Source organism: Hyla sarda, unplaced genomic scaffold, assembly GCF_029499605.1.
Source record: "Hyla sarda isolate aHylSar1 unplaced genomic scaffold, aHylSar1.hap1 scaffold_675, whole genome shotgun sequence".
NCBI classification, from domain to species: domain Eukaryota; kingdom Metazoa; phylum Chordata; class Amphibia; order Anura; family Hylidae; genus Hyla; species Hyla sarda.
Window position 1 is genome coordinate 76,839 of NW_026610692.1, and position 12,118 is coordinate 88,956.

General features: G+C 45.6%; 5 non-coding genes across 5 annotated transcripts; all 5 read left to right on the plus strand.

Annotated features, from left to right (window-relative positions):
* Positions 1-1,358: 1,358 nt before the first annotated feature.
* On the plus strand, positions 1,359-1,549 carry LOC130343221 (U2 spliceosomal RNA). Its single transcript, XR_008882592.1, has one exon. It is a non-coding gene; the product is annotated as a U2 spliceosomal RNA (small nuclear RNA).
* Positions 1,550-3,629: 2,080 nt separating this feature from the next.
* Positions 3,630-3,820, plus strand: LOC130343222 (U2 spliceosomal RNA). Its single transcript, XR_008882593.1, has one exon. It is a non-coding gene; the product is annotated as a U2 spliceosomal RNA (small nuclear RNA).
* A 2,089-nt stretch (positions 3,821-5,909) lies between these two features.
* On the plus strand, positions 5,910-6,100 carry LOC130343223 (U2 spliceosomal RNA). The gene has a single exon (XR_008882594.1). It is a non-coding gene; the product is annotated as a U2 spliceosomal RNA (small nuclear RNA).
* A 2,082-nt stretch (positions 6,101-8,182) lies between these two features.
* Positions 8,183-8,373, plus strand: LOC130343224 (U2 spliceosomal RNA). Its single transcript, XR_008882595.1, has one exon. It is a non-coding gene; the product is annotated as a U2 spliceosomal RNA (small nuclear RNA).
* Positions 8,374-10,464: 2,091 nt separating this feature from the next.
* Positions 10,465-10,655, plus strand: LOC130343225 (U2 spliceosomal RNA). The gene has a single exon (XR_008882596.1). It is a non-coding gene; the product is annotated as a U2 spliceosomal RNA (small nuclear RNA).
* The last annotated feature ends 1,463 nt before the right edge of the window (positions 10,656-12,118 follow it).

Sequence of the window (12,118 nt, forward strand, 5' to 3'; positions counted from 1 at the left end):
ACTGTATCTAAACCTGCTCCAACATGGACTGACATTCTGGCCTACTTTCAGCCGATGCGACTTGTCTGTCGCTGAACAGTCGCTTTTTATGTATTCAGCACCTATGTATAATGTTGTAAAAATGCTCTAGAAGCTAAAGTCGCAGAAATGTCACACATATTTGGCCTGCAACTTTCTGTGCGACAAATTCAGACAGGAAAAATCAGTATAAATCCTTAGAAAATTATCCCCCAGTGTCTCCATCTGCTGGCGGTATTGAATAAGCATTGCTGCACTGATGGGGTATGCATTAGACGAAAAAAAAGAAGAAAAAGAAGAATAATACGCCCAGAAAAGAGGCGAAAAGGAGAAAAACGTAAAAAAACGTGAAAAAAAAGTAAGAGGAAGAGAAGGGAAAAAAAGGTGGAAATGGGTTTAAAAGTGATTTCGGCGGAGAAATATATATATATATATATATATATATATATATATATATATATATATATACGCGCACACACACACATATATATAAACGTATTCTCCGTTGAGATATTGCAGCCGCTGCTGTGTCCAGGCCCAGGAGCCTTAGCACTGTGCTGTGATGTCACTCAATACCACTGACATCACTAGGTGTAAACAACATCTCTCCTTTGCTGTGTATGTGACTATGGAGCTGTTGGTGATGTCGTCTATTATGGCCTTCATAGAAGCAACAGGAGATTGTTGCATCCATCTAGAACCCTCAGAACTACAGTGCTATGATGTCACTCACTTCCACAGGCCTTGCAGAGTGTAAACAACAACAACCCAGCTTTGTTGTGTATGTAACCATAGGGATTTGTGATGTCACCTAGAACCTTCACAGCAGCGACAGCTTTATGAGGAGCATCAGCACTGCTCTGCCTGAGCAGAACCATCACCGCCATAGGTTGTCAAATAACCCGGATTTAACCCACACAGGTAAGTCCAATGGGGTGCAGGCATGTCCTCTATGCTTACAGCTTCCCGTGGGTGTTGGTTTGATACCGTTTGGGGACAGCCAAGGAGGCATCTGCAGGCAACAAAGGTAGGTGTGTGCTTGTGTGTGTGTTTCCTATGCAGATCCTAAGCCCAGTGTCACATGCAAGTAGGAGGAGTAAGAAGGGTTCCTGGCAAATCCGGGTTATGGATTGCATTTAAAAAGGCCCCGTGGGAGTGCAATGGGCCCCTGTCTTGCTGCTTAGCAATAATGGTATGGGTTTAGGTTCTGCTGTGTGTACTGGTGGTTGACTGCCCCCCAGCCCAGAGTGTGCATGGAAAATTGTCTGGCAGCCTCCCTGACAGCAAGCAGTGATAGTGCCCATGAAGGGCACCTTGTTGGGCCCGCCCCTTTCACGGTTATCGCTTCTCGGCCTTTTGGCTAAGATCAAGTGTAGTATCTGTTCTTATCAGTTTAATATCTGATACGTCCCCTATCTGGGGACCATATATTAAATGGATTTTTGAGAACGGGGGCCGATTTCGAAGCTTGCTTCCGTCGCCCTATGCATTGACCCGATATGGCAGTATCTTCGGGTACAGTGCACCACCCCCTTACAGGGTTAAAAAGAAAGATTCCTACTTTCATTGCTACCTGCTTGCTGGCTAGCCAGCTAGCCAGCCCTGTGGGCCTTGCTGCTGCTGCAGCCAAAAAACAAAAGGTGGTGCTGCTGCTTCTGCTTCTGCTTGTGTCTGGCCGCTGTTGGAGCGTCCAGGCACAGGACTTCTGCTGCTGCTGACTAAATGGCCTCCTTAATTGGATCATTTGAGTAGCCAGCACACCTGTGCAGGTAGGGCATGACATGATAGGCAGCTGCCTTGATAGCGGGTGGGTGCTGAATGTTCCTAATTGACAAAATAAGATTAATGCTTATGAAGAAATATAAAATCTCATCCCTTCCCCAATATCGCGCCACACCCCTACCCCTTAATTCCCTGGTTGAACTTGATGGACATATGTCTTTTTTCGACCGTACTAACTATGTAACTATGTAACATAACATGGGGGGGGGGGGGTCTCCTGGCTGTTCACATAGGTGTGTCATTGCTGTACATTGACCATGCATTGCTTCTGTGGTATTGCAAAGGCAAAGACAAATGCTTCCAGCCATCCATTGCACTAATGGATTGGTCATCAGCTGGCTGTCTATGTCCCGCATCAATATAGACCAAAGTACAGAGGGTTAGGCTATGCTATTGTGCACCTACCTGATGCATCAGAAGGTGCGAGGCCCTTGCTAAATTCTGTGCACAGACTTTGAGATCTATACTTTAGACTGTATCTAAACCTGCTCCAACATGGACTGACATTCTGGCCTACTTTCAGCCGATGCGACTTGTCTGTCGCTGAACAGTCGCTTTTTATGTATTCAGCACCTATGTATAATGTTGTAAAAATGCTCTAGAAGCTAAAGTCGCAGAAATGTCACACATATTTGGCCTGCAACTTTCTGTGCGACAAATTCAGACAGGAAAAATCAGTATAAATCCTTAGAAAATTATCCCCCAGTGTCTCCATCTGCTGGCGGTATTGAATAAGCATTGCTGCACTGATGGGGTATGCATTAGACGAAAAAAAAGAAGAAAAAGAAGAATAATACGCCCAGAAAAGAGGCGAAAAGGAGAAAAACGTAAAAAAACGTGAAAAAAAAGTAAGAGGAAGAGAAGGGAAAAAAAGGTGGAAATGGGTTTAAAAGTGATTTCGGCGGAGAAATATATATATATATATATATATATATATATATATATATATATATATACGCGCACACACACACATATATATAAACGTATTCTCCGTTGAGATATTGCAGCCGCTGCTGTGTCCAGGCCCAGGAGCCTTAGCACTGTGCTGTGATGTCACTCAATACCACTGACATCACTAGGTGTAAACAACATCTCTCCTTTGCTGTGTATGTGACTATGGAGCTGTTTGGTGATGTCGTCTATTATGGCCTTCATAGAAGCAACAGGAGATTGTTGCATCCATCTAGAACCCTCAGAACTACAGTGCTATGATGTCACTCACTTCCACAGGCCTTGCAGAGTGTAAACAACAACAACCCAGCTTTGTTGTGTATGTAACCATAGGGATTTGTGATGTCACCTAGAACCTTCACAGCAGCGACAGCTTTATGAGGAGCATCAGCACTGCTCTGCCTGAGCAGAACCATCACCGCCATAGGTTGTCAAATAACCCGGATTTAACCCACACAGGTAAGTCCAATGGGGTGCAGGCATGTCCTCTATGCTTACAGCTTCCCGTGGGTGTTGGTTTGATACCGTTTGGGGACAGCCAAGGAGGCATCTGCAGGCAACAAAGGTAGGTGTGTGCTTGTGTGTGTGTTTCCTATGCAGATCCTAAGCCCAGTGTCACATGCAAGTAGGAGGAGTAAGAAGGGTTCCTGGCAAATCCGGGTTATGGATTGCATTTAAAAAGGCCCCGTGGGAGTGCAATGGGCCCCTGTCTTGCTGCTTAGCAATAATGGTATGGGTTTAGGTTCTGCTGTGTGTACTGGTGGTTGACTGCCCCCCAGCCCAGAGTGTGCATGGAAAATTGTCTGGCAGCCTCCCTGACAGCAAGCAGTGATAGTGCCCATGAAGGGCACCTTGTTGGGCCCGCCCCTTTCACGGTTATCGCTTCTCGGCCTTTTGGCTAAGATCAAGTGTAGTATCTGTTCTTATCAGTTTAATATCTGATACGTCCCCTATCTGGGGACCATATATTAAATGGATTTTTGAGAACGGGGGCCGATTTCGAAGCTTGCTTCCGTCGCCCTATGCATTGACCCGATATGGCAGTATCTTCGGGTACAGTGCACCACCCCCTTACAGGGTTAAAAAGAAAGATTCCTACTTTCATTGCTACCTGCTTGCTGGCTAGCCAGCTAGCCAGCCCTGTGGGCCTTGCTGCTGCTGCAGCCAAAAAACAAAAGGTGGTGCTGCTGCTGCTTCTGCTGCTTCTGCTTCTGCTTGTGTCTGGCCGCTGTTGGAGCGTCCAGGCACAGGACTTCTGCTGCTGCTGACTAAATGGCCTCCTTAATTGGATCATTTGAGTAGCCAGCACACCTGTGCAGGTAGGGCATGACATGATAGGCAGCTGCCTTGATAGCGGGTGGGTGCTGAATGTTCCTAATTGACAAAATAAGATTAATGCTTATGAAGAAATATAAAATCTCATCCCTTCCCCAATATCGCGCCACACCCCTACCCCTTAATTCCCTGGTTGAACTTGATGGACATATGTCTTTTTTCGACCGTACTAACTATGTAACTATGTAACATAACATGGGGGGGGGGGGTCTCCTGGCTGTTCACACAGGTGTCTCATTGCTGTACATTGACCATGCATTGCTTCTGTGGTATTGCAAAGGCAAAGACAAATGCTTCCAGCCATCCATTGCACTAATGGATTGGTCATCAGCTGGCTGTCTATGTCCCGCATCAATATAGACCAAAGTACAGAGGGTTAGGCTATGCTATTGTGCACCTACCTGATGCATCAGAAGGTGCGAGGCCCTTGCTAAATTCTGTGCACAGACTTTGAGATCTATACTTTAGACTGTATCTAAACCTGCTCCAACATGGACTGACATTCTGGCCTACTTTCAGCCGATGCGACTTGTCTGTCGCTGAACAGTCGCTTTTTATGTATTCAGCACCTATGTATAATGTTGTAAAAATGCTCTAGAAGCTAAAGTCGCAGAAATGTCACACATATTTGGCCTGCAACTTTCTGTGCGACAAATTCAGACAGGAAAAATAAGTATAAATCCTTAGAAAATTATCCCCCAGTGTCTCCATCTGCTGGCGGTATTGAATAAGCATTGCTGCACTGATGGGGTATGCATTAGACGAAAAAAAAGAAGAAAAAGAAGAATAATACGCCCAGAAAAGAGGCGAAAAGGAGAAAAACGTAAAAAAACGTGAAAAAAAAGTAAGAGGAAGAGAAGGGAAAAAAAGGTGGAAATGGGTTTAAAAGTGATTTCGGCGGAGAAATATATATATATATATATATATATATATATATATATATATATATACGCGCACACACACACATATATATAAACGTATTCTCCGTTGAGATATTGCAGCCGCTGCTGTGTCCAGGCCCAGGAGCCTTAGCACTGTGCTGTGATGTCACTCAATACCACTGACATCACTAGGTGTAAACAACATCTCTCCTTTGCTGTGTATGTGACTATGGAGCTGTTTGGTGATGTCGTCTATTATGGCCTTCATAGAAGCAACAGGAGATTGTTGCATCCATCTAGAACCCTCAGAACTACAGTGCTATGATGTCACTCACTTCCACAGGCCTTGCAGAGTGTAAACAACAACAACCCAGCTTTGTTGTGTATGTAACCATAGGGATTTGTGATGTCACCTAGAACCTTCACAGCAGCGACAGCTTTATGAGGAGCATCAGCACTGCTCTGCCTGAGCAGAACCATCACCGCCATAGGTTGTCAAATAACCCGGATTTAACCCACACAGGTAAGTCCAATGGGGTGCAGGCATGTCCTCTATGCTTACAGCTTCCCGTGGGTGTTGGTTTGATACCGTTTGGGGACAGCCAAGGAGGCATCTGCAGGCAACAAAGGTAGGTGTGTGCTTGTGTGTGTGTTTCCTATGCAGATCCTAAGCCCAGTGTCACATGCAAGTAGGAGGAGTAAGAAGGGTTCCTGGCAAATCCGGGTTATGGATTGCATTTAAAAAGGCCCCGTGGGAGTGCAATGGGCCCCTGTCTTGCTGCTTAGCAATAATGGTATGGGTTTAGGTTCTGCTGTGTGTACTGGTGGTTGACTGCCCCCCAGCCCAGAGTGTGCATGGAAAATTGTCTGGCAGCCTCCCTGACAGCAAGCAGTGATAGTGCCCATGAAGGGCACCTTGTTGGGCCCGCCCCTTTCACGGTTATCGCTTCTCGGCCTTTTGGCTAAGATCAAGTGTAGTATCTGTTCTTATCAGTTTAATATCTGATACGTCCCCTATCTGGGGACCATATATTAAATGGATTTTTGAGAACGGGGGCCGATTTCGAAGCTTGCTTCCGTCGCCCTATGCATTGACCCGATATGGCAGTATCTTCGGGTACAGTGCACCACCCCCTTACAGGGTTAAAAAGAAAGATTCCTACTTTCATTGCTACCTGCTTGCTGGCTAGCCAGCTAGCCAGCCCTGTGGGCCTTGCTGCTGCTGCAGCCAAAAAACAAAAGGTGGTGCTGCTGCTGCTTCTGCTGCTTCTGCTTCTGCTTGTGTCTGGCCGCTGTTGGAGCGTCCAGGCACAGGACTTCTGCTGCTGCTGACTAAATGGCCTCCTTAATTGGATCATTTGAGTAGCCAGCACACCTGTGCAGGTAGGGCATGACATGATAGGCAGCTGCCTTGATAGCGGGTGGGTGCTGAATGTTCCTAATTGACAAAATAAGATTAATGCTTATGAAGAAATATAAAATCTCATCCCTTCCCCAATATCGCGCCACACCCCTACCCCTTAATTCCCTGGTTGAACTTGATGGACATATGTCTTTTTCGACCGTACTAACTATGTAACTATGTAACATAACATGGGGGGGGGGGGGGGGGGTCTCCTGGCTGTTCACACAGGTGTGTAATTGCTGTACATTGACCATGCATTGCTTCTGTGGTATTGCAAAGGCAAAGACAAATGCTTCCAGCCATCCATTGCACTAATGGATTGGTCATCAGCTGGCTGTCTATGTCCCGCATCAATATAGACCAAAGTACAGAGGGTTAGGCTATGCTATTGTGCACCTACCTGATGCATCAGAAGGTGCGAGGCCCTTGCTAAATTCTGTGCACAGACTTTGAGATCTATACTTTAGACTGTATCTAAACCTGCTCCAACATGGACTGACATTCTGGCCTACTTTCAGCCGATGCGACTTGTCTGTCGCTGAACAGTCGCTTTTTATGTATTCAGCACCTATGTATAATGTTGTAAAAATGCTCTAGAAGCTAAAGTCGCAGAAATGTCACACATATTTGGCCTGCAACTTTCTGTGCGACAAATTCAGACAGGAAAAATCAGTATAAATCCTTAGAAAATTATCCCCCAGTGTCTCCATCTGCTGGCGGTATTGAATAAGCATTGCTGCACTGATGGGTATGCATTAGACGAAAAAAAAGAAGAAAAAGAAGAATAATACGCCCAGAAAAGAGGCGAAAAGGAGAAAAACGTAAAAAAAACGTGAAAAAAAAGTAAGAGGAAGAGAAGGGAAAAAAAGGTGGAAATGGGTTTAAAAGTGATTTCGGCGGAGAAATATATATATATATATATATATATATATATATACGCGCACACACACACATATATATAAACGTATTCTCCGTTGAGATATTGCAGCCGCTGCTGTGTCCAGGCCCAGGAGCCTTAGCACTGTGCTGTGATGTCACTCAATACCACTGACATCACTAGGTGTAAACAACATCTCTCCTTTGCTGTGTATGTGACTATGGAGCTGTTTGGTGATGTCGTCTATTATGGCCTTCATAGAAGCAACAGGAGATTGTTGCATCCATCTAGAACCCTCAGAACTACAGTGCTATGATGTCACTCACTTCCACAGGCCTTGCAGAGTGTAAACAACAACAACCCAGCTTTGTTGTGTATGTAACCATAGGGATTTGTGATGTCACCTAGAACCTTCACAGCAGCGACAGCTTTATGAGGAGCATCAGCACTGCTCTGCCTGAGCAGAACCATCACCGCCATAGGTTGTCAAATAACCCGGATTTAACCCACACAGGTAAGTCCAATGGGGTGCAGGCATGTCCTCTATGCTTACAGCTTCCCGTGGGTGTTGGTTTGATACCGTTTGGGGACAGCCAAGGAGGCATCTGCAGGCAACAAAGGTAGGTGTGTGCTTGTGTGTGTGTTTCCTATGCAGATCCTAAGCCCAGTGTCACATGCAAGTAGGAGGAGTAAGAAGGGTTCCTGGCAAATCCGGGTTATGGATTGCATTTAAAAAGGCCCCGTGGGAGTGCAATGGGCCCCTGTCTTGCTGCTTAGCAATAATGGTATGGGTTTAGGTTCTGCTGTGTGTACTGGTGGTTGACTGCCCCCCAGCCCAGAGTGTGCATGGAAAATTGTCTGGCAGCCTCCCTGACAGCAAGCAGTGATAGTGCCCATGAAGGGGACCTTGTTGGGCCCGCCCCTTTCACGGTTATCGCTTCTCGGCCTTTTGGCTAAGATCAAGTGTAGTATCTGTTCTTATCAGTTTAATATCTGATACGTCCCCTATCTGGGGACCATATATTAAATGGATTTTTGAGAACGGGGGCCGATTTCGAAGCTTGCTTCCGTCGCCCTATGCATTGACCCGATATGGCAGTATCTTCGGGTACAGTGCACCACCCCCTTACAGGGTTAAAAAGAAAGATTCCTACTTTCATTGCTACCTGCTTGCTGGCTAGCCAGCTAGCCAGCCCTGTGGGCCTTGCTGCTGCTGCAGCCAAAAAACAAAAGGTGGTGCTGCTGCTGCTTCTGCTGCTTCTGCTTCTGCTTGTGTCTGGCCGCTGTTGGAGCGTCCAGGCACAGGACTTCTGCTGCTGCTGACTAAATGGCCTCCTTAATTGGATCATTTGAGTAGCCAGCACACCTGTGCAGGTAGGGCATGACATGATAGGCAGCTGCCTTGATAGCGGGTGGGTGCTGAATGTTCCTAATTGACAAAATAAGATTAATGCTTATGAAGAAATATAAAATCTCATCCCTTCCCCAATATCGCGCCACACCCCTACCCCTTAATTCCCTGGTTGAACTTGATGGACATATGTCTTTTTTCGACCGTACTAACTATGTAACTATGTAACATAACATGGGGGGGGGGGGGGGGGGTCTCCTGGCTGTTCACACAGGTGTGTCATTGCTGTACATTGACCATGCATTGCTTCTGTGGTATTGCAAAGGCAAAGACAAATGCTTCCAGCCATCCATTGCACTAATGGATTGGTCATCAGCTGGCTGTCTATGTCCCGCATCAATATAGACCAAAGTACAGAGGGTTAGGCTATGCTATTGTGCACCTACCTGATGCATCAGAAGGTGCGAGGCCCTTGCTAAATTCTGTGCACAGACTTTGAGATCTATACTTTAGACTGTATCTAAACCTGCTCCAACATGAACTGACATTCTGGCCTACTTTCAGCCGATGCGACTTGTCTGTCGCTGAACAGTCGCTTTTTATGTATTCAGCACCTATGTATAATGTTGTAAAAATGCTCTAGAAGCTAAAGTCGCAGAAATGTCACACATATTTGGCCTGCAACTTTCTGTGCGACAAATTCAGACAGGAAAAATCAGTATAAATCCTTAGAAAATTATCCCCCAGTGTCTCCATCTGCTGGCGGTATTGAATAAGCATTGCTGCACTGATGGGGTATGCATTAGACGAAAAAAAAGAAGAAAAAGAAGAATAATACGCCCAGAAAAGAGGCGAAAAGGAGAAAAACGTAAAAAAACGTGAAAAAAAAGTAAGAGGAAGAGAAGGGAAAAAAAGGTGGAAATGGGTTTAAAAGTGATTTCGGCGGAGAAATATATATATATATATATATATATATATATATATATATATACGCGCACACACACACATATATATAAACGTATTCTCCGTTGAGATATTGCAGCCGCTGCTGTGTCCAGGCCCAGGAGCCTTAGCACTGTGCTGTGATGTCACTCAATACCACTGACATCACTAGGTGTAAACAACATCTCTCCTTTGCTGTGTATGTGACTATGGAGCTGTTTGGTGATGTTGTCTATTATGGCCTTCATAGAAGCAACAGGAGATTGTTGCATCCATCTAGAACCCTCAGAACTACAGTGCTATGATGTCACTCACTTCCACAGGCCTTGCAGAGTGTAAACAACAACAACCCAGCTTTGTTGTGTATGTAACCATAGGGATTTGTGATGTCACCTAGAACCTTCACAGCAGCGACAGCTTTATGAGGAGCATCAGCACTGCTCTGCCTGAGCAGAACCATCACCGCCATAGGTTGTCAAATAACCCGGATTTAACCCACACAGGTAAGTCCAATGGGGTGCAGGCATGTCCTCTATGCTTACAGCTTCCCGTGGGTGTTGGTTTGATACCGTTTGGGGACAGCCAAGGAGGCATCTGCAGGCAACAAAGGTAGGTGTGTGCTTGTGTGTGTGTTTCCTATGCAGATCCTAAGCCCAGTGTCACATGCAAGTAGGAGGAGTAAGAAGGGTTCCTGGCAAATCCGGGTTATGGATTGCATTTAAAAAGGCCCCGTGGGAGTGCAATGGGCCCCTGTCTTGCTGCTTAGCAATAATGGTATGGGTTTAGGTTCTGCTGTGTGTACTGGTGGTTGACTGCCCCCCAGCCCAGAGTGTGCATGGAAAATTGTCTGGCAGCCTCCCTGACAGCAAGCAGTGATAGTGCCCATGAAGGGCACCTTGTTGGGCCCGCCCCTTTCACGGTTATCGCTTCTCGGCCTTTTGGCTAAGATCAAGTGTAGTATCTGTTCTTATCAGTTTAATATCTGATACGTCCCCTATCTGGGGACCATATATTAAATGGATTTTTGAGAACGGGGGCCGATTTCGAAGCTTGCTTCCGTCGCCCTATGCATTGACCCGATATGGCAGTATCTTCGGGTACAGTGCACCACCCCCTTACAGGGTTAAAAAGAAAGATTCCTACTTTCATTGCTACCTGCTTGCTGGCTAGCCAGCTAGCCAGCCCTGTGGGCCTTGCTGCTGCTGCAGCCAAAAAACAAAAGGTGGTGCTGCTGCTGCTTCTGCTGCTTCTGCTTCTGCTTGTGTCTGGCCGCTGTTGGAGCGTCCAGGCACAGGACTTCTGCTGCTGCTGACTAAATGGCCTCCTTAATTGGATCATTTGAGTAGCCAGCACACCTGTGCAGGTAGGGCATGACATGATAGGCAGCTGCCTTGATAGCGGGTGGGTGCTGAATGTTCCTAATTGACAAAATAAGATTAATGCTTATGAAGAAATATAAAATCTCATCCCTTCCCCAATATCGCGCCACACCCCTACCCCTTAATTCCATGGTTGAACTTGATGGACATATGTCTTTTTTCGACCGTACTAACTATGTAACTATGTAACATAACATGGGGGGGGGGGGGGGGTCTCCTGGCTGTTCACACAGGTGTGTCATTGCTGTACATTGACCATGCATTGCTTCTGTGGTATTGCAAAGGCAAAGACAAATGCTTCCAGCCATCCATTGCACTAATGGATTGGTCATCAGCTGTCTGTCTATGTCCCGCATCAATATAGACCAAAGTACAGAGGGTTAGGCTATGCTATTGTGCACCTACCTGATGCATCAGAAGGTGCGAGGCCCTTGCTAAATTCTGTGCACAGACTTTGAGATCTATACTTTAGACTGTATCTAAACCTGCTCCAACATGGACTGACATTCTGGCCTACTTTCAGCCGATGCGACTTGTCTGTCGCTGAACAGTCGCTTTTTATGTATTCAGCACCTATGTATAATGTTGTAAAAATGCTCTAGAAGCTAAAGTCGCAGAAATGTCACACATATTTGGCCTGCAACTTTCTGTGCGACAAATTCAGACAGGAAAAATCAGTATAAATCCTTAGAAAATTATCCCCCAGTGTCTCCATCTGCTGGCGGTATTGAATAAGCATTGCTGCACTGATGGGGTATGCATTAGACGAAAAAAAAGAAGAAAAAGAAGAATAATACGCCCAGAAAAGAGGCGAAAAGGAGAAAAACGTAAAAAAACGTGAAAAAAAAGTAAGAGGAAGAGAAGGGAAAAAAAGGTGGAAATGGGTTTAAAAGTGATTTCGGCGGAGAAATATATATATATATATATATATATATATATATATATATATATATATATATATACGCGCACACACACACATATATATAAACGTATTCTCCGTTGAGATATTGCAGCCGCTGCTGTGTCCAGGCCCAGGAGCCTTAGCACTGTGCTGTGATGTCACTCAATACCACTGACATCACTAGGTGTAAACAACATCTCTCCTTTGCTGTGTATGTGACTATGGAGCTGTTTGGTGATGTCGTCTATTATGGCCTTCATAGAAGCAACAGGAGATTGTTGCATCCATCTAGAACC